Source organism: Tachyglossus aculeatus, chromosome 2, assembly GCF_015852505.1.
Source record: "Tachyglossus aculeatus isolate mTacAcu1 chromosome 2, mTacAcu1.pri, whole genome shotgun sequence".
Lineage (NCBI taxonomy): Eukaryota > Metazoa > Chordata > Mammalia > Monotremata > Tachyglossidae > Tachyglossus > Tachyglossus aculeatus.
In genome coordinates, this window is record NC_052067.1 from 121,138,531 (window position 1) to 121,162,211 (window position 23,681).

Consider the following 23,681-nt stretch of genomic DNA (forward strand, 5'->3'; position numbering starts at 1 on the left):
TACTAAGTGCTTGGGAGTGTGCATTATGCCAGAGTTGTTAGACTCCTTGTGAGTAGGGAACGTATCTAGTGACTGTTATATTGTACTTTCCCAAGTGTTTAGTACAGTACTCTGCACACAATAAACACTCAATAAATACTATTGCTTGATTGATTGATGTTCCATATCCACAAGGCACTTACAGAGGGGGAGGCAGAAATGGAAATAAATTACAGATATGTACATAAGTGCTGTAGAGCTGGGGAGAGGGTGAATAAAGAGTACAAATCCAAATGCAAAGTCATTGCAGAAGGGAGAGGGAAACGAGGGCTTAGTTCGGGAAGACCTCTTCGAGAGAAGTGATTTTAATAAGTCTGGGCTTTTGCCCTCTCCACACCAATGAAACTGCTCTCTCTAAAGTCACCAGTGACCTCATTCTTGCCATATTCAATGGCTCTACTCTATCCTAATCCTCCTAGACATCTCAGCTTCCTTCAACACTGTGGACCCCTTCTCTTCATGTTTCATGTTATCTGTCCTAGGTTCTTTAAGCCTTTTGAAGGCAGAGATCACATTTCATTTCTTTTGTACTTTGACAAGAGCATTAGATGCTCAATAAATATTATTGATCGTGTCATTTCACTAATCTTCAGTGCTTATAATATCATTCCTAGCAAATATAAACATTATACCTCCAGAATTCTAATATAGCTTTAGGCAGCAAAGCAACACACCACAAATTATCTTCATTTTGTTTCAGAAAGAATCAAATGTAACAACACCAAGAACTGGTGATGTATTCCTAGATCTTAAAAAAAATGCAATATCATAAGTTGATTTAGATTCTGACACCTATTATGGGAATGAGGTTGTCCAGAGAATATTATCAAAATCCTGACATTTCTTCAGGATGGTTCAGCCAGTGTTGTCAAAATTTAATTAGGAACATAGGTAGGGAACAAATCTTGTGTATATCTTGTGCTTTCCCAAAAGTTTAGTAGATGTTCACTAAGTATTGCTATTTCAATCTAACATCATTAAAAGAGAAACATGTTTAGTAGTAGAAAGAAATAGTACTAAGTGCTCATTGTGTGCAAACCACTACACTAATCACCACTGACAAATACACTGATAAGAATCAGAAATGATCCCTGGCCCTTCAGGAGCTCACAATATAAAAATAAAGTGTGAGATGAGAAGATAAAAAGCACAACAAAACAAGAAAAATGATGCATAGAAGAAAAATGGGGTGGCATAGCGGGAGGGTTGGAGTTTCAGCGTCTGAGTAGCTTAGAGTCCAACAACCACAGCCACAGCAACTACAACTTCCACCAAATTCTTAACAATCTAAAAATTTGTGGAAGGTCCCTGATCCTACTTAACTTCTTACCTATCCCTATAGCACAGGACAGTTCTAGAGAAAGAAGAGAGGGAAGAGATGGTGGAATTCTCAGAGGAAAAAGTTATTAGATGAATGAAGGCCTAGGGCTCAGAGCTGAAGTACCCCTATAGGCCAAGGGACACTTTGGTGGGCTCTTAAACACTGAATACCTCTTTCTTCTCTCAGAGCTCAAAGGAATACAGGAATCTCTATTTTTCAGATCTATCTCTGCTCTCTATAGTTATTATCTATTAGTCTTTTCTTGGGCATTGAAATCACTCTGGCCATAGTACTAAAGCTGAGCACATGATTCTCAGTCATTTAGGTATGGAGTTTGCAAACATAACTCTCGTCACAATTAAAGTATCTTCTTCAAATGCCATTGAGTTGTTTCTGACCCTGAGTGATTCCATGGACACATCCTCTTCAGAACAGTCCAACTTCCGTTGTAAAGTCATTTTGGTATGTGTATCCGTAAAGTTCTTGGTAAAGATACAGAAGTGGCTTAACATTGCCTTTTTCATTGCAGTAAAAACTTAAGATTCTATCATTGTCTTTAATCACTTGAATTTCCATTGTTGACTCTTTCCCATGCCACTACTGCTTAGAACAGGTGAATCGACTTTTACCTGATGCTTCAACTTAGACTTTTCCATTATGGGTAGCCCTATATGCTACAGTTCTAAGTTTCATGAGCATATGCCAACTCTTCTGCCATGCTAAAGTGTTGATGCATGAGAGAAATAAAGTATACTGAATAGGATATTTTTATCTAATCATAAATAGTAGAGCATAGTACAGCATAGTAGAGTGGAAACAGAAATTAGTTGTCTTAACCCATAGATAAATTGTACTAGGTTATTTTGTGATTTATTCATTTCATAGTCAACAACAATGAAGCTTGAATCCAAACATACATTTATGATTCCCTTAGTCCTTTTGCAATCATTGAACCCCATCTCCTCCATCATTGTAGCCTGAATACAAAGTCTTTGTTCAAAATATGTCACCATTAAATACAATTAACAGAATATTTTCATAAGAAATGTGACAATGCAAAGAATATTGAAACACTGAAACTATGAGCATTGACTTTTCAGGAAGACCTGCAGAGAGTAAAAACCTGCACAGGTTAAATATGTGCTGTTTGGGTGAAACCTTGCCATTAAACTATTAAATATAATTCAACTCACATGGAACCATTTTAAAATTAAAGATAGGAACTAAAAATGAGAATCTGTTTACACAGAAAGAAGTATTATTATTTTAAATCTGTACTTTCAATGTTTTAGTGAGTGGCCTTGTAATTTAAAGTGCTCATATTCTGAAGTATTATCTCAATAATGTCAAAGCTGTATATTTTACCAGATGCCCTCCACTCAACAATAAAAAGGAGGAAAAATGTAATATACTGCATATAAAATTTCTCAGACAAGCATATATCCCTGAGGAAGCTGATGTAAATATAAACATTTTAGTGATATCGTGAATGGACAGCTGGGAATTACTGCCATTGATTTGGCTTTGAAAAATAGACCAGCAAGCTGCTGACATATGTGATAGGCTTATTAGAAAAATTCAGATGGCTCCTAGTATTTAAGATATTGCTGTCAATTGTTGAAAAAGAAAGATGACATGTTCACTAATTTCCACAAGGGGACAGGAATAGAACCCCACCCACAGTCCCACATTCTAAAAGCAAATTGAATCCTTGGGATGCAGTGAATTTTAAATGAATTGTAGGCAGGCTGTAGGCAATGAGAATATTGGAAGAAAGTAGATTGAAATTAGTAGTTTATTCCCCCATTGATCCCTTCCAAATTACTTTATAAACTAAGACTATGTAGGTAGATAGATGGATATACGTAGATAGATGTTTGAAACCATAATCCCAAATTGGAAGAAACTAAAGGGAAAAAGACACTGTGAAGTTAAACAACCCTTTAGAAATGATGGTTATCTAGTAGATTCTATACCCTATGTGAACTGGGTGTTAAAATCACACTTCTGCTGCCTACAATTCCCTTCCAAAATCCTTTCTTTTTTGAATAGTATTTGTAAGTGCTTAGTGTTTATGTCCAGAGCTGGGGTAACATTTATCAGTTGAACACAGTCCCTGCTCCACATGGTGTTCACAGTCTAAATAGGAGGGGGAACAGGTATTGTATCAACTTCCTCTCTGATCTCCCATCCTCCTGTCTCTCCCCACTTCAATCCATACTTCACGCCACGGCCCGTATTGTCTTTGTCCAGAAATGCTCTGGGCATGTTACTCCCCTCCTCAAAAATCTCCAGTGGCTACCAATCAACCTATGCATCAGGCAGAAACTCCTCACCCTCGGCTTCAAGGCTCTCCATCACTTCGCCCCCTCCTACCTCACCTCCCTTCTCTCCTTCTACAACTCAGCCCGCACCCTCCGCTCCTCTACCACTAACCTCCTCACTGTGCCTCGTTCTTCCCTGTCCCGCCATCAACCCCTGGCCCACATCATCCCCCTGGCCTGGAATGCCCTCCCTCCCCACATCCACCAAGCTAGCTCTCTTCCTCCCTTGAAAGCCCTACTGAGAGCTCACCTCCTCCAGGAGGCCTTCCCAGACTGAGCCCCCTCCTTCCTCTCCCCCTCCTCCCCTTCTCCATCCCCCTGCCTTACCTCCTTCCCTTCCCCACAGCACCTGTATATATGTATATATGTTTGTATGTATTTATTACTCTATTTATTTTACTTGTACATATCTATTCTATTTATTTTATTTTGTTAGTATGGTTTGTTTTGTTCTCTGTCTCCCCCTTCTAGACTGTGAGCCCACTGTTGGGTAGGGACCGTCTCTATATCTTGCCAACTTGTACTTCCCAAGCACTTAGTACAGTGCTCTGCACACAGTAAATGCTCAATAAATGCAATTGATTGACTGATTGAGAAAACTGAGATACAGGGAGGTTAAGCTATTCACCCAAGGTCACTGAGGAAGCAATGTGCAGAGTCAGAATTAGATGTTAATACTACTACTAATAATAATGACAACCAAATAATAATAATGATAATGATAACAATAATCATTTGTTAAGTGCTTACTATGTTCACAACACTGTGCTTACTAAGCACAGGGATAAACACAAGGTCATCAGGTCCCTCAAGGGCCTCATAGGCTAAGGAGGAGGGTATTGAATCCCCATTTTTCAGAAGAGGGAACTGAGGGACAGAGAAGGCCGAGAGAAACTTGCCCAACGTCATACATCAGACAAGTGGTAGAGCCAGGATTAGAATACTGGCCCTATCTTTCCACTAGGTAATGCCATTCCCTGAATGAATTGCCTACACCTGCTACCTCCACTTCCTCCTCTCCAGTTCTTTCCTTGTCTCCCTCCAACTGCTTTCAGCATCCTTTACTCCATGAAAACTACCTTCTCTAAGGTGACCAGTGACCTTCTTCCAAATACAACAGTCTCTATTCCATCCTAATCATCCTCAATCTCTCAGCTGCCACTGAAATTGGGATGCATACACTTTTCCTAGAAACCTTGACTTCACGGACACTATCCTCTCCAGATTCTCCTCCTATTTTTCTGGCCTCTCCTTCTCCGCCTCTTTCACAGACTCCTTCTCTCCTCTCACCCTCTAAATATGGAAGTCGCTTAAGGCTCATTTCTCCGTCCCCTTCAATCAATCAATCAAGGATACAAAGCACTTGGGAGAGTAACAGAATAAGCAGACACATTCACTGATCTTCCAGAGGGGGAAGAGAGAAGTAATTCACAATATATAATTTAAAGGTATGTACATATATATTGTAAAGTGAGGCAAATATCAAATGTTCAAAGGTCATAGATCCAAGTGCATGGTAACACAGAAGGTAGAGCGAGCCAGGGAAAAAAGGAATGTGACCGTAACAATTCTTTGAAAGTGGAAATAGTGGTGATCTGGCATATATGGACTGGGAGGGAGTTCCAGGAAAGGGAGAGGACATGGGAATGCAGTCAGTGGTAAGGCAGATGAGATCATGATACAGTGAGTAAGCTGGCTCTAGAGCATGTGAGATCAGATGTAGGAGGAGATTAGTGAGGTGATGTAGGATGGGCCAAGCTGATTGAGTGATTTAAAGCCAAAAGCAAGGAGTTGCTGTTTGAGGTGGCTGTGGATAGGCAGCCATTAGAGGTTATTGAAGATAGGGTTACTTGGACTAAACATTTTGTTGACAAATGATCCATGCAGCAGAGTGAAGAATGGATTGGAGTGGGGAGAAACAAGGGTCAGGCAAGTCAGTGAGGAGGCAGATGAGGTGTATGATAGGCAGATGTGCTTAGTACAATGCACAAGTAGTATAGTAAGCACAGAGTATAGTAAACACCTAACAAATACCATTTAAGAGATAAGTGCTTGGGTCATTATAGTAACAGTTTGGTTGTAGAGGAAAATTTAGATTTAACAATGTTGTGAACACAGAACCGAAAGAATTTGGTGACAAATTGAATATGTGGATGGGATGAGAGATGAGTTGAGGACAAATCCAAATCCTTGTGGGCTTGTGAGATTGGAAGGAGAGGGTTATTTTCAACAGTGATGGGGAAGACAGGAGGAGGACTGGATGTGGTTGGGAAGATAAGGAGTTCATCTCTATTCTATTCTTTTATGCTTCTATTTACACCCACTCCCTTTAATAACTTATTTCCCTTCAGGGCTCAATTACTATCTCTATGTGGTGGAATTCCAAATCTACATCTCCAACCTTATCCTTTCTCCTTCTCTGCAGTCTCACATTTCCTTCTTCCTTCAAGGCACATTTACTTAGATGTCCAACTGTCTCCTCAAATGTAACCTGTCCAAGCCACAACTCCAAATCCTCTCACCTGAAGCCTGTCCTCTCTTGGACTTTCCTATCACTTTAGGCAGCATCACCATCTCTCTGGTCTCACAAGCTCATAACTTCTTCAGTATCCTCTCATCTCTCTCATATAACCTCCTTGCCTCCTGTCTCTTCCCACTCCAATCCACAGTTCACACTTTTGATTGATATTTTTTTCTACAAACCCTGTTCAGTTCATGTCTCCCCACTCTTCAAAGCATTCTTCTTTAAATGCCATTGAGTTGTTTCCAATCCAAAGATACTACATGGACACAGCCTCTCCAGAACATCCTACCTTCTGCCGTAAAGTTGTTCTGGGTGTGTATTCTTGGAGTGTTCTTGTTAAAAATGTGGTAGTGGTTTACCATTGCTGCCTTCTGTGTAGTAAAATCTTGAGTCTCTGCCATCGTCTTTGATCAACATTTGGATCACTTGATCATCCACTTTTGATTCTATCCCATGCCACTGCTCCCCAGGTTAAGCATATCAAACTTGTCTGATGGTTCAGGTTAGAACTTTCCATTATGGATAACCCTAATGAGAGAGTATCTCTTAATGTTATAGCTCTAAGCTTCATCAACTGTTGCAAACTCTTCTGCCATGGTAAGGTGTCAATTCATAGAAGTCCTACAGCATACAAACTTGAAAAAGTGAATGCATCTTTTTAAGTAATTAACGTACCACATAGTATTAGCTTGCCACTTACTAAAGGGACTAGTTCAGCTATTGCTGAATTAATCAATCAGTCAATCAATGGTAGTTATTGAGCACTCTGTGCAGAACAAAGTACAATTGAGTAGGTAGACATGTTCCTGATCTACAGGAATCTAGCAGGTAAAACCAATCACATCCCTGGATTACCACCAAAGTACAATTCCTCCACTTTTTTGTTTGAACTAGCATCATTCCCAGTCATCTCTCAAGAGATCTCCCAATCTACCCCTTCCACCTGGCCCTCCAACACCATTCTTTCACATTTTATATAAAAAAAATTAGTTTCCATTGTTCTTAGCTTCCTGACTGGCACTCTTCAATGGCTCCTTCCCCTCTGCTTTCAAATAATCCCATGTATTCCCTATTTTTTTAAAAAAAAAACAACCTGCCTTAACCACACTGAACCAACCAGTTATCATCTCGTCTTCCTCCTACCATTCGTCCTTATCAAAATTATCTACACACTCTTCTTGCACTTTGATGCCCTGTAGTCTGGCTTCTGCCTCATCCACTTCACTTAACCTGGACTCTACAAGGTCACCAGTGACCTTCTCCTTGACAAATCTAATGACCTGCACTCCAACCTAATCATGTTATATCTCTTATCAGCCTGTGATATTGTGGACCACTCACTTCTTCTGGAAACAGTATCTAAGCTTGGTTTCAATCACTCAATCAGTGGTATTTTTTATTGCTTACTGTGTGGGAAACTAAATATAATGTAGTTGGTAGATGAAATCCCTGGAAATTAAGAGTTTACAGCTAATGGGGAGAGAAAGACTTTAAAATAAATTGCAGATAGTAGCAGCATAGTCTAATAGAGAACAGTCTTGGGAGTCACAAGGACCAGGGTTCTAATTCTGCCTCTGCCACATAATAATAATAATAGTATTTGTTAAGTGCTTACTATGTGCCAAGCACTGTTTTAAGCACTGGGGTAGAAACAAAGTTATTAGGTTGGGCATAGTCCCTATTCATTCAATTAATTAATTCATTCAATCATATTTATTGAGCACTTACTATATGCAGAGCACTGTATATAGTGTTTGGAAAGTACAATATATCTAATAAAGAGAGACAATATCTGTTCTAACCCATATGGGGCTCACAGTCTTAATCCCCATTTTACAGATGAGGTAACTGAGGCCAAGAGAAGTGAAGAGACTTGCCCAAAGTTATACATCAGACACGTGGTGTAACCAGGATTAGAACCCATGCCCTCTGACCCCCAGGCCCATGCTCTTTCCTCTAGGTCACATTGCTTCTCTGTGTGCTCCACGTGTGTGCTGTGTGACCTTGGATAAGTCACTTAACTTCTTTGTACCTTATTTATCTCATTTGTAAAATGGAGACTAAGACTGTGAGCCCCATGTGGGCCATGGACTATGTCCAACCTGATTAGCTTATATTTACCCCAGCTCTTAGTACAGTGATGGGCACATAGTAAGAGCTTTCCAAATATCATTAAAAAAAGATAGAATTTTGCTAATACTGTTCCTTACTGGTTATGTTCTTACCAAATCCCCTTGGGTCCATCTTCACAGAATCATGAATCCACCTTTCCTTCTCCATCCAAACTACTACCACAGTGATAATAACCTGCCCGCTCAATTATATTACCCTCTTCACTGACCTTCTGCCTCTAAACCTTCTAGTCACTCTGCTGCCTATATCATTTTTCTGAAAAAAAAATAAATAACATGCACCTGTCATGCACCTATGGTTGCCTAGAGTGGCTAGTTCCCGGTGACGGGTGGATTTAGGATTTTGAATACAAGGGGCCAACTGAGGTTGTACTGTAGTTAAGAAGAGTAATCATATATCCAGATGAGAGGTTTATCAACTTATGTTTATTTGCTCATAGAGTTGTTCACACAGGATAACGTTAGGTTTGTCTACCTATACTATAACAAACCATATACTAAGCATAAGAGAAGCAGCATGGCTCAGTGGAAAGAGCCTGGACTTTGGAGTCAGATGTATTGGGTTCTAATCCCGACTCTGCTGCGTGTCAGCTGTGTGACCTTGGGCAAGTCACTTAACTTCTCTGTGCCTCAGTTACCTCATCTGTAAAATGGGATTAAGCCTGTGAGCCCCATGTGGGACAACCTGATCAACTTGTAACCTCCCTAGCACTTAGAACAGTGCTTTGTGCATAGTAAGCACTTAACACATGCTATTATTATTATTATTATTATTATTATTATTATTATTATTGTTGTTATTATTCTACCCACACAACACCACAGAAAATCCCGCTTACAGGAAAAGAAATGAAAAAAAAAACTGGACTTAGTGATCCTGCCCAGGAGCCAACTGGGATTCCAAGATCTACTTTGGTATAGCAGCTGCAGATACTAAGCCTCATAAAGCATGGTTTACCAAGATAACCTTAGGGGGGTCTGCATTCCTCCCCGGGCGGCCATGGTGTGGGTGTCCCCAAAGATGCCAGGCAAACAGGTCGGCCTTCAGCAGCATACACTCAATCTTATCACCTCTAGTCACCATACAATCTCCAACTTCACTAATTCTGAAATTATACTATCCAACCACAACCTTCTCAATTGCATTCTCTTCCATACAACTCTTCCTTAAATAAGTCCTATTTCCCCACAGAAACTTCAAATCTTTTTACCCCCTCCAGTCTTCTAAAATCACCATGCCCCGTTTGTTCTCTGTACACAACATTCCTTCACCTGATACACAGCCCCCAATCTCAACTCCGCACTCTTCCACAAAACTCAGCTACCTTACTTCCCCATTTCTTCTCAGATCTCATACAACCAAGTTACAGGACTGGATCACCTCCACAGGTTGCTTACTCCACTCTTGTACATGAGTTGTGATCCTGGAAGAAATTCAGACACCAGGCTGATATCATCTATAATAGACTAATCTTCACTTTCTTTAAATGCTCTTTCTCCTCTGTCCAGCAAAAATATTTATCCATCCATGTTGACTTCCTTATCAATTCTCTGCACCCCCTTTTTTAGACTTTTAACAACCTTCTCAAATCTCCTGCTCCCATCTCCTGAATTTAATGACCTTGCCATATACCTCATTGATAAAATTGAAACCATCTAGAGTTATTTCCCTAAAAATCTCCCTTGCTCCTCTCTAGTCCCTCCCTCCTTCCTTTTGCTGTCCCATCCTCCCCAGTGCCATTCAAGCTTAAAATCATGATCCTCCAAGAAGTCTTCCCTGACAAAGAGGCCTTCATGTTCCCTACTTCCTCTCTCTTGTGAGTCACACATGCATTCTGATCATTTGAACATTTTATATTCACCCCATCCTCAGCCCTATAGCATGTAAGTACATTCTGTAAATCATTTTAATGACTGCGTCCCCATCTTGACTGTAAGATCCTTGTGGGCAGAGAACATGTCTACTAACTCTGGTGTAAAATAATTTCCGAAGGACTAAGTACAGTGCCATCCACCTAGTAAGCACTGGTTATTGGGTGCAGATTTATTGATTGACTGTGTTCATCTTAAGCTGTATGGCATAATAGAGCATGTTACTGAGAGTCAGAAGGTCATGTGTTCTAATCCTGGCTCCAAGACTAATCTGCTCTGTGACCTTGGGCACTTCTATGTGCCTTGGTTACATCATCTGTAAAGTCAGGGCTGAGACCTAGAACCCCACATGGAACAGGGACTGGGTCCAAACTGATTTGTCTGTATCCAATAAGTGCTTAGCAAATACCACAATTGTTATTATTATTATTATTATTATTGTTATGATTTACATTTATGTGAAACCTGAACCTATCAGTGTACCATATCTCATTCCTTGAGCCATTCTATCGGTGTTGTAATTTGTGACAACAAATGGCAAGACAGAATTAACCTAAGCAACAAGATGTTAGAATGTTATCAGTCTACCAGCATCAAGGAAATACTCATTAAATTGTGTCCTTGCTACATGTAGGTCAGAGGGAGAATTTTTTGAGGACAAGACATCCACGCAGCTCTTTTGTAGTTACCTAAAGTTGGAGGACTAGAAACAATGGGGGGGCAAAAATGATTTTGGTAACTAAAAGTAATACATTGTTCTAGGATAATTAATATGAAATCAGGGAAAAAAACAACATATAAAATAGAAATATTATTTGAAAATTTTGGACTATTGTTCATTAGTAGTAAATTAGATTATGTGACAATTGTATTTTATAGAAAGTTTTTCTATGAAATAGAAGCAGAGACCCTGTAAAATTTGTATTAAGAATTGAGATTTCACAATTGAATTAATGAATTTTAGTGAATGTATAATAGTATTTATCTTACTGCACAGGAAAGTGTTTTTCTATGTGATGGGAGTGATTATTACTATAGAGTTCAAATAAGAAAAATGTCCACAACCACTGCATACATGCAATTTGCAAAACTTCATTGAAATGTGATTGATAGAGTGTCTTCTAACTGTTCACATTTTAAAATCATATTCCCTGTTAATGATTCATTGCATTTTCTAATCCTGCTACAAATACATGTCTTTGGTGTTTCAATTTCATTGTTCTCTCTCAAAAAAAGTCACTATTGTAAGAATTGGAGAATTGTGATTCCTATTGGCATGCCTGGTATTTATGTCCATGAGATAGACAGTTTGACACTTCCTAAACACAAATATTATAATCCAATTTGCATATGCATAGTACCAGCTGTAGGAACCTGGCTTTTTGGTTCCCCAGTGACACTTGATGTCACTGAAGTGGCCTCTTGAGTTTCCCTGAAAGCTTTTGTCAGTATTTAGATTCTGGCAAAATGCAGCATCACTTATGCATGTGGCATTTCAATTTGTTTGTATTTGTGGGAATCTGTATTTCTCCAATTCTCAAAATGAAACCCTTATTGGTACTCTCTCAACTCTGCACATATTTAAATATATACAGTGACTATTGTTCTCTGCAAAACCAAATAAAAACTGGGAACTTAGAAACAATTCTTGGTAGAAATTTTCTATTGGCTTTTTAAATACCTGTGTAATGAAAAATCATTTTACAAATTTATTAAATAGAAAGATATTAATAAATGTATTCAATAGGACATCAAATGTGTCATATTCACCACGGAAGGTAAAATTTAAGATTTAAAAATGCCTATATCTTGTAATTTTGCCTAGTATTTAGACATCAAAATTGCCCTAGACTAAAAAAAGCCTGTTTCTTATGAGTCAGTGAATCAAACTTTTGAGTATGCAATAACCACAGGAAATTATTTGGCTAATGCATTTTTATCTTCTCTCAGTAAATGCATTTTTCCTCCATAGCTGTATCTCATTAGGAGTGATTCCTTAGTTGCGGAATTATTTCTCCACCTCAATTTAAGGCATTAGTGTAACTGAAGGTAATTTGATTGCCAGTTAGGCAGTTTGGAGTGTAGTTCACTCTCTGGCATGTTCTTTATTAAATGTCTCTGTAATTTCCTTTCCCACAGGATCTACGCCTTATATATCTACCTAGCGATTGTGCCCCTCTCAGAGTGGCACCTGGAGAGTTTCCAGTACTCTACCAGTCTCAATTAATAATAATAATTCCGGGATTTGTTCAGGGCTAACTGTGTGACAGGCATTGTACAAAGCACTGGGGTGGATACAGGAAAATTAGGTTGGACACAGTCCCTATCCCAAAAGGGCCTCACAGTCTTAATTCCCATTTTACAGATGAAGTAACTGAGGCCCAGAGAAGTTAAGTGACTTGCCTAAGGTCACAAAGCAGACATGTGACAGAGGCGGGATTAGAATCCACAAACTTTTGACTCCCAGTCCCACGCTCTTTCCCCTATGTCATGCTGCTTCCTAACAGGAAGCACAGGACTACAGGAGGGAGAGTCAAGTAGAGGGAATATCCATTCCATTCTTCGCTCGGGCAGTAGCTAGTGAATGGGAGGGAATCTGCTACAAGTTAAAACTCACCTGTTCTGGACAGCAGTGGCATGGGAGTTACTCGAGGGTGGAGACTCAGGTTTACTGCGTGGAAGGAGGCAATGGTAAGCCACTTCTGTATTTTTATAAAGAAAACTCTATGGATGCATTACTAGAATGATTGCAGATGGAGGTGGGGTGTTCTGGGAGGAATCGCTATGGGTTGGAAATCATTTGACAGCAGAAGGCAAAAAGGGATTGTAAATTACAGTGAAACAGTGCAGAAAACTTAGGCTTTCCAAGGATTTTTTTTGTGTAAAATAATAGACAAGGTAAGAGGGAGAAAATAAAACTAAAACTCTCTTGACTTCTAAATAATTAGATGGACTATACGCTATTTCCTATTTTAGGGCTTCCTCTATCTGGATGGAGAATGCCGGGTTAGTTGGAGCAATCTGAATTTTCCTGGCACTGTTTTAACCAGCTAGAAAGTTTAAGTAATCCTGAAGACTACTCACCACTTGTAACAATTCAACTATACTATGAACAGGAAAAATGTTTGGGGGCTAAGAGTTAAATTAAAGCATTGAATAGTTAAATTATCGTAAGTATTGAAATAGAGTTTATGATGTCTTTCCGAATGATGGGGATTTGACGATAGTTGTGTTTTTTTAATCCTGACTTTTGGGCTGTAACTCCATGAACACATTTAATTGGCTTATCATAGTTTATCTCCATTACTGACATGAGAAGAGAAGGTCTACAAAGCAAATTCATCCTGATGGTAGGATATACTTACTCCCCAGTGTTTCTCCTAAACAAAAGTGCCAAGGTTATGGTCAAAGATACGACTGAATGAATGAATGAATGAATGAAAGATACTGCTTCCTCAAATGATGAACAGTTGCTGGAGCCACTTATTTCAGCAGCAACCTCAGTATCTGGCCAGCAAAACTTAAGAATTTATCCATCAGTCCAAATGGGAAGGAGGTTTCAAGAGTTTTTAGGATTTGCATTCACATCACTTATTCTTTCCAGGTACTCTCAATCAATCAATAAATCATGGATTACTTATTGTGTGCAGAGCACTGGGAGAGTACAAAGTAACAGAGTTGGTAGATACGTCCCTGCCCACAGTGAGTTTACAGTCTAGGGGACTCTCCCAAGCACTTAGTACAATGTTCTAAACACAATAAGAACTCAATAAGTACCTTTAACTAATTGATTAATTGGTAGTTTCTCAGTTTCTCCTCCTGTCAGGCCTTCTTCTTAATTTCTCTCTATTCTTTGTAGATTCAACGTTTCCAGTTCCTATTCCCAGACAACTCATTCATTCATTCATTCACTCAATCATATTTATTGAGCGCTTACTGTGTGCAGAGCACTGTACTAAGTGCTTGGGAAGTACAAGTTGGCATCATCTAGAGACGGTCCCTACCCAAGAGCGGGCTCACAGTCTAGAAGGGCGAGACAGACAACAAAACAAAACATATTAACAAAATAAAATAAATAGAATATTAAATATGTACAAGTCCCAGGCCCAGACTCCTTCCACCAGGCCACATGGCTTCTCTCTGGAGGCCTCACCCTTCCCCTTACGCCACAGACCCCGTTTCTGCCCACGGGCCAGGTGCAATGTCACAGGAGAAAAGGGAGCATATACAGCTCTGCGGGACATCATTCTTTTAGATCAGACTACCTGTAACCTGGCTGGATTTGTATGGGGGGGTGGAGTCTTAAGAAAAGCAGTGTGGCTCAGTGGAAAAGAGCCCAGGCTTTGGAGTCAGAGGTCACGGGTTCAAATCCCGGCTCCGCCACTTGTCAGCAGGGTGACTTTGGGCAAGTCACTTCACTTCTCTAGGCCTCAGTGACCTCATCTGGAAAATGGGGATTGGGTCTCTGAGCCCCACGTGGGACAACCTGATCACCTTGTGTCCCCCCCAGTGCTTGGAGCAGTGCTTTACACATGGTAAGCGCTTAACAAATGCCATCATTATTATTATTCATTATTATTTACCTATCAACTATGAGGTTCTGGAATATTGAATCTGAGGTAATGTCTTGAATTACAGTTCCTCTAGACTCTAAGCTCATTGTGGGCAGGGAACGCGTCTACCAATGCTTGGGGGAGCATGATATCAATCAGTGGCATTTATTGAGCACTTACTATGTACAGAGCACTCTACTAAGCACTTGGGAGTGTACAGTACACCAGAATCAGCAAACCCTTTCTCTGCCCATGACGAACTTACAATCTAGAGTACAGTGCTGGGTACAAAGTAGGCTCTTAACAAATACCAAAATTGTGATGAGTATTAGACGATTTCCCTGCCCACGGTGAGCTTACAGTCTAGAGGAGGAGATGGCCGTTATGCTAAAAGCTTCACACCCTACCTCCATCTTCTCTTTCTCACCCCCGACCTCTGGAACACTCTCCCTCCTCGGATCTGACAGACGACTACTCTCCCCTTATTGAAAGCCCATCCCATCCCCATCTCCCCCGCCTCACCTCCTTCCCCTCCCTACGGCACCTGTATATATGTCTGTACAGATTTATTACTCTATTTTACTTGTAAAATAGACTTCTCAGTGCTTAGAACAGTGCTTTGCACATGGTGGGTGCTTAATAAATGTCATTATTATTACTATTATTATTGTACATATTTACTATTCTATTTATTTTATTTTGTTACTATGTTTTGTTTTGTTGTGTGTCTCCCCCTTCTAGACTGTGAGCCCGCTGTTGGGTAGGGACCGTCTCTAGATGTTGCCGACTTGTACTTCCCAAGCGCTTAGTACAGTGCTCTGCACACAGTAAGCACTCAATAAATATGATTGAATGAATGAATCACCTGGATGTCTCTGGTGACATTTGAGGGGTCACCATTCAACTGGACCCTTCCCTGCCACCTTCTAGAATAATAATAACTTATTTTGTGCCAACCACTTTCCCAAGCACCAGAGCATAGAGAAGCAGCGTGGCTCAATAGAAAAGAGCACGGCTCTTGGAGTCAAAGGTCATGGGTTCCAATCACAGCCCTGCCACTTGTCAGCTGTGTGACCTTGGGCAAGTCAACCAACTTATCTGGGCCCCAGTTACCTCATCCGCAAAATGGGGATTAAGACTGTGAGCCCCACGTGGGACAACCTGAACACCTTGTATTCTCCCCAGTGCCTAGAACAGTGCCTTGCACATAGTAAGCGCCCAACAAATGCCATCATTATTATTATTATTATATGAAAGGCAGCGAGGTCGAGCACAACCCGAGCACTGATTGGTAAAGGCTGAATGACTCGAGTTTAGCCCTGGCTGCACCAAACCCAGCAGGCTTTTGAGGCGAAAGCTGGAAACATTCCAGACGTGCCGTCCCAGAAATATTCTCTAATGAAGGAAAACCCTTCAGCTCGATGTTACGAAAACAAGTGGACATTTCTTTGTGCAGGGACCAAGCTCGGCCATAAGGGCCAACTGTCCATTAGGCTCTGGGAAGAGGGGCTGGGCCTCATTAGCAGAGAGTGGGTGAAATCCCTTTTCTCTTTGGAATCCCATGGGAAAAACAAAACCCCAAATTAAAAAAATAAAACAAAAAAACCTCAGGCCGAACTGTCACCTGTGGCCTTGTTTTGAGAGTTTCTGGCAGGGGGAGAAAGAGCTGCCTAATGAGGAATGTTGCTTCAATGAGGTGTGGTGGGGAGGGTCTTTGCTTCAGAATGCATCTTGTGCTGGGGGAAGGAGAGGGAGGAAGAGAGCAGCAGGCAGGATTCTGTGCTCCCTACCTGTCCAAAACATTTCAGATTTGGAGAGGCCTTGAAAGGCTGGTGTCAGTCCATTTCCCCAAGGATCACTAGAAGTGGCCGCTCCTAATTTTCCTTTCCTTTTGGCCTGATTGCTTTGGTGTTTTCCCTCCTCTTATCTGATGGCATTCCGCACTGGCTCTGCCCTGTGAGAGAAGAATCAAGAGAAGCATTGTGGCATAGTGGATACAGCACAGGGCTGGGAGTCAGAAGGACCTGTATTCTAATCCTGGCTCTTCTACCTGTCTCCTGTTCATTTCACTTCTCTGGGCCTCATTTCGCTTCTCTGGGCCTCAGTTATCCCATCTGTAAAATCGAGATTAAGACTGCAAGTAATTTCAAAATGAGTTTTGAAATGACTTTCCAATGATTAGGAAAGTCCAGGGGCTCTAGTTGATCTTTCACACCCTATCAAAGCTTTAATCCCTCCCTTCTTCCCTCTTGACTACCATCCTTTAACAGTTCACTCTCAAATGACTTCTTTCCCACCGCTTTCAAACATGTCATGAATCATTTCACTTCTCTGGGCCTCAGTTATCCCATCTGTAAAATCAAGATTAAGACTGCAAACCCTGTGTGGGATAGGGACTGTATCTAATCTGATTAACTTGTATCTACCCCAGTGCTGAGAACAGTGCTTGGCACATAGTGAGTGATTAACAAGGATTTTATTAGTTATTATTTTATTTATTTATTATAAATAAACAAGTATTATTTTATTTATACTTTTTTTAAAACTCGGACAGACTTCCAGTGAGGAGGGGGGAGTTCTTGTTTTGGGTGCTGTGGGTTTCCACCTCCTGTGCTATCAGAGAAGCAGTGTGGCTCAGTGGAAAGAGCGCAGGCTCTGGAGTCAGAGATCATGGGTTCAAATCCCGGCTCTGCCAATTGTCAGCTCTATGACCCTGGGCAAGTCACTCAACTTCTCTGTGCCTCAGCCACCTCATCTGCAAAATGGGGACTAAGACTGTGAGCCCCCTGTGGGACAACCCAATCACCTTGTAACCTGCCCAGCACCCAGAACAGTGCCCTGCACATAGTAAGCGCTCAACAAATGCCATCATCATTACTATTATTATCCCCACAGCTCCGAACTCTCCAGAGAGGAATTGGAAAGCCCTCTGTGCTCTGAGCAGAAGGAGGTTGGGAAAACGGGACAGAGTTGCGAGTTCTCACGATTCCCGGACCCTTTGTGCCAGTGTAGGTCAGCATGTGGAGCTCGGCGGCAGAACCGACTGGGTAAATGCCCGGCTCAGATGCGGGGGGGTGGGGGGTGTTGGGATGGTGGCTTGGGCCTGCTGACCCTGTCGGGAACTTCAGGCCTCCTGGTGGCCCCCCAAAATAGAGAAGCAACGTGGCTCTGTGGAAAAGAGCCCGGGCTTTGGAATCAGAGGTCATGGGTTCAAATTGCAGCTCCGCCACTTGTTAGCTGGGTGACTTTGGGCAAGTCACTTCACTTCTCTGTGCCTCAGTTCCCTCACCTGTAAAATGGGGATGAAGACTGTGAGCCCCCCGTGGGACAACCTGATCACCTAAGCACCCAGTGCTTAGAACAGTGTTTTGCACATAGTAAGTGCTTAATAAATGTCATCATCATCATTAAAATAGGTGTGAAGACTCGGCCGGGAGGGAAACATCGCTGGCCCCCATGGTGTAGTCGCTGAATTCTTTTTAAAAGCCACTGAAAAGATGAGATTGGAATCTGTCCAAGGGTATGCCTAGGTGAGGCTTTGTATTTTCAGTGCAGGCGGGTGGGGGTTGCTCTCCGGTGAGCCACTTGAACAAGTAATAATAATAATAATAACAATAATGGCATTTATTAAGCACTTACTATGTGCAAAGCACTGTTCCAAGTGCTGGGGAGGCTACAAGGTGATCAGGTTGTCCCACGTGGGGCTCACAGTCTCAATCCCCATTCTATGGATGAGGCAACTGAGACCCAGAGAAGTCAAGTGATTTGCCCAAAGTCACACAGCTGACAACTGGCAGAGCTGGGATATGAACCCATGATCTCGGACTCCAAAGCCCATGCTCTTTCCACTGAGCCCTGCCGCTTTTGTTCCCTTCAGTGTTGTTAGCTGTGCCAGAAAACCATTTAATACACAAACTGTATTAATATACAGAAAGTCATTCATTCATTCAATCGTATTTATTGAGCACTTACTGTGTGTAGAGCACTGTATTAAGCACCTGGGAAGTACAGTTCATCAACAGAGACAATCCCTGTCCACAACGGGCTCACAGATAGAAGGGGGGAGATGGACATCAAAACAAGTAAACAGGCATCAATAACATTATTGTAAATAAAAATAATTATATAATTAATTAATGATAATTATTAATTGCAACGAGCTTTAGCTTCCTCAGAGGTACTGACACACCTGATTCCTAACAACAGGTGAAGAGTAGAAGCAGCCTAATCACTGAGAGTAACATAAAGGGATATAGAACATTAGTGTCACAGCAGTGATGTGTATACAGCTATAATTCTATTTATCTATTTTGATGCTATTGATACGGGTCTATTTGTTTTGTTTTGTTGTTTGTCTCCCCCCTTCTAGACTGTGAGCCCGTTGTTGGGTAGGGATTGTCTCTATCTGCTGCTGAATTGTACTTTCCAAGCATTTAGTACAGTGCCCTGCATGCAGTAAGCACTCAATAAATATGACAATGAATAAATTACCCACAATCTAAAAGGGAGGTAGAACAAGTATTGAATCCCTATTTTATGGGTGAGATATTGAGGCACAGAGAATGAAGTGACTTGCCCAAGGTCACACAGCAGGCAGGGAGAAGAGGCAAGATCAGAACCCAGGTCTCCTGACTCCTAGGCCTATCCTTTTTCCAGGAGGCTAGACTGCTTTTCATTATGTAAAGTAGAAACAGCTTTTCCTTCCAGGTGATATCAAAATAGGAAATCCTAGTTTGGGGCTGTAAAGGCCTCCTGGGTAAGCTCTATTCATCTCCAAAGCTGCTCAGGCAGTGCCATTAAGACATTGGTCCCCACAGAGAAAGTGCCCCATAAATAGCGTTCATACTGATAACGAAACATCCTGGGACAGAAGCTCTCTAAAGGACCTTCCAACTCTAGGTTCTGTTCTATATCCCTTTTTGTTACTCTTGGTGATGAGGCTGCTTCTACTCCTCACCTGTTGTTAGAAATCAGGTGTGTCAGCTCTTCTCTGAGGAAACTAAAGCTCATTGCAATTCACAGTTCCCTTGCAGCACCGTCCAGTGGCAATGCTTTGCTCTCCAGCCCTTGTCAAATGGAAGAAAGGTTTGTCACAAACTTTATTATTCTCAATTAAAATCCTAAATTGGAATTCAGAAAGTAAATTGCCCTTGAACCTTTGTTCTCCATTGCCTTCCTGGCCCCGAGGCCAGGAATGGAGATTTTTTATGTGCATATATGGAACTCGGTAGGTGGGCAGAGAGAGAGAGAGAGAGAGTTACTCTCCTCATTCCCAGCAAGGTAAATAACCTCAACCCAACTATAAATGGAGAGAAATGTAACCTCTGCCAATGAGAGTCACTGGAGCTGACAAGCAAAGGAGAGCGATCATTGACTTCAGGGGATGTTTCGAAAATGGAGCTGGCAGGATGAGTGGCAAGGCAAAATCAATAGGGATCATAGGCGTGCCTTTCTCCAAGGGTCAGGTGAACTTGCGTTTACATTTCCTTTAAGGTGGATGGTCATTTGGGGATCACTTTATAAAGGCTCAGAATTTTAACGTTAGCAAGTTGTTGGACTTAGATTTTTCGTTATCATTTCTCTGGGCTTCTAAAGTATTGTTCGAGTCAAGTGTCAACTTTGGAGCCATGCTTTACTTTTTGATGTTGGCCGCAGCCCCCTTCTGTTTGTGTCTCTGAAGTTAAACTTGTGAGTTATTAGCTTCAGATTTCCTGTTTTATCACAAACTTCAGTTATAATGCCCCTTAAACATCAAGTAATGAAAGATCACAAAAATACCTTTAACTACCTATGCAACACTCTGCATTTCTCAGCTGGCATTTTATTTTACAATCAACTGTGTTATATATTGATATAATGTTTGAGATTGAGTTAGAACATACCCTATTTCCTTTCTTCAAAATCTTAGGAAAAGCATCTGGATTAGATGATAGTTCCCAGAAATAGTTTAACTAGCCAAGTGTTTGTATTTATTCAACTGTGGTGCTTTCTTTCTCATTGCTTAATTGCTACACTGCCTTTGACAGTCTGATTTTGAAAAAAATATATCTCTAAATTCTAGAATAAAGTCCATTTATGTCATGGAAGCACTACGGCACATGCTTTTTACAATCTGATTGTCCCTTCCATGTTTGGAGGCTGCTTGTCCTTTATCTGAAAGGAAGAATCATGGCCTAATGGAGAAGGCATGGGAGTCAGAAGGACCTGGGTTCTAATCTCAGCTCTGCCAATTGCTTGCTATGATCTTTGGCAAGCCACTTAATTTCTCTGTATCTCAGTTTCCTGAACTGTAAAATGGGGATACATTTTCTCTCTCCTACTTAAACTGAGCCTCATGAGGGACAGGTACTGTGATTGACCTAATTAATTTGACAAACAGTAGGTGCTTAGCAAATCCCATTAAAAAAGAAAAAAAAGGAGATGTGAAGGGACAGGAGTAACTGAAGCTTTCTAAAGGAATTGGAAATATATCAGAAACAACAAAATGGACTAGAGAAGTGATTGTTTTAAGTGATTGTTTTAGATTATGTCCCAGAGAACCAGTGTCATCATTCTTTAGAATTCTGATCCATATGCTTATTTAAAAAGCCATTTCCAAGATTCCATTATGGGAAGAGGTGTTCAGTAAAGACTGAAGTGTGGCGAGGTTTAAAGAAGAGGGGGGATGGTATAGTGAGGTAGCTAATGCAGCAGTTGAATTGTGAGATGACTAGAACTTGAACCAGGATAGTAGCTATTTGAAGTCCTCTGGGGGATGTTCAGAGTGTAGCAGTGGCATGGCATTAGGTTTCAGAACAAACTAAAAATCTACAGAGCTGGACAAAAAGGATGTCATTTGTGACCTTAGAGACGATGGTTTGCATTAGTAAAGAGGGTGGAAAACAGATTGGAGACATCAAGAAGAGAACTGGAAAAGAGTAAGTGGAGGCACAGGGTGTATACAACTTCCTCAAATAGTTTGGAGAGGAATCGTAGAAGGGAGATAGGACAATAACTAGAGAGCTGTGGGGTCAAAAGAGGGTTTTAGTATTTTTAGGACAGGGGATTCATGACATGTTTGAAAGAGGTGGGAAAGAAGTCATTGGAGAGTGAACTGTTAAAGGATGGTAGTCAAGAGGGAAGAAGGGAGGGATTAAAGCTTTGATAGGGTGTGAAAGATTAACTAGAGCCCCTGGACTTTGCTAATCATTGGGCTTTCTGAACTGAATGGCCCATGGACAATTCAACCATTTCTTCCGGGCGTTACCTGATTTTGTTATTATTGTTATTGCATATTAATTGATAACTGTTCTAAGTGCTGTCATTTACTGCACACTCAACCTTATCATTTCTAACTGCTGCACAATCTCCACCCTCACCAACTCTGAAATCCCTCTCTCTGACCACAACCTTCTAACTTGCCTCCCCTTCCGCACTTCTCATCCCCCAAAATCTGTACTATTTCACCATAGACACCTCCACTCTTTCAACCCCATCCATCATTCTCTGCTTATCACACTCCACCTAGGCTCCACACCCATTCTACCCACTATTGATGAACAATAGATGCTCTCAACTCCATACTCTCCACTCAACTCACTTGCTCTTGTATCCCTTCCTTGCTCTCGCACCACGAACCCACAGCCCTGGATCACGTGCACTGCCCCCCTGCTTTGCTCTTATTTTGGAGCAGCTAAATGCTGCTGGTGGAAATCTAAACATCAGGCCAACCTTGTCCACTTCAAGTTTGTCCTTTCTTGCCTTAAATCTGCCCGGCAAAACTATGTCTCTTCCCTTATTGACACCCATGCCCATCACCCTCCTCAGTTGTTCCAGACATTTAACTCCCTCCTCAGGCCCCCTCCCCCCAACCTCATCCCTCACCTTCAACAATCTGGCCACCTACTTCATTTGGAAAATTAACACCATCAGGTCTGAGCTCCTCAAAATCACCCTTCCCGCTCCTCCATCCCCGCTCCTCTTGGCCCCCTTTTCAACTTTCCCATACTTCCCATCAGTATCTTCATATGAGATCTCCTGCCTCCTCTCAAGTGCCACCCTCTCCACATGTGCATCGGATCTCATTCCTTCCTACCTTATAAAAATCACTCTTCCTGCCTTCAAAGCCCTACTGAAGGCTCACCTCCTCCAATAGGCCTTCCCAGACTAAGCCCCTCTTTTCCTTAGCTCCCATTCCCCTCTGTGTCACCTCAACTTGCTCCTTTTTCTCTACCTGCCCCACAATTATTATGTATATACATATATAATAATATTATCATTATTATATCTATAATTCTATTTATTCATATTGTTTACTTGTTTTGATGTCTGTCTCCCCCCTTCTAGACTGTAAGCCCAGTGTGTGCAGGGATTGTCTCTCTTTCTTGCTGAATTGTACTTTCCAAGCACATAGTATAGTGCTTTGCACAGAGTAAGTGCTTAATAAATACAATTGAAGGAATGAATACATGAAAGTATATGGGGTCAGTGGTGTCGGTGGAGTGGGTTTGATTTGAAAAGGAGGCATAGGATCTTTTCTCGAGATCCTGTGAGCTCCTCTTGAGATATTTCTTTTAGAGTCAAATAAGGGCAGGAGAAGGGTAGGACTGAAGAAGATCTGAAGAGATTTTAGGAAGATCACACCTGATATTTTCAATTTTATCAGTAAAATATGTGGTAAATTCATTAGGGGAAAGAGTTGGGTGTAGGGGCAGGTATGAGGTCAGAGTAGGGAGTTCAATGTCTGAAACAGCTGGTGTGCTCCATAGACATGGATTAAGGACAGAGAAATATTGCTGCCAGGAGAAGGGGTGGACAGAAAGAAGGCAAATGAAGTTGAATTTTGCATGACAAAAGTTGGTCAGATGTCTGAATTTCTGCCAGTAGCTCTCTAGAGCTCATACACAGGTGTGAAGGAACCATACTTCATAGGTAATC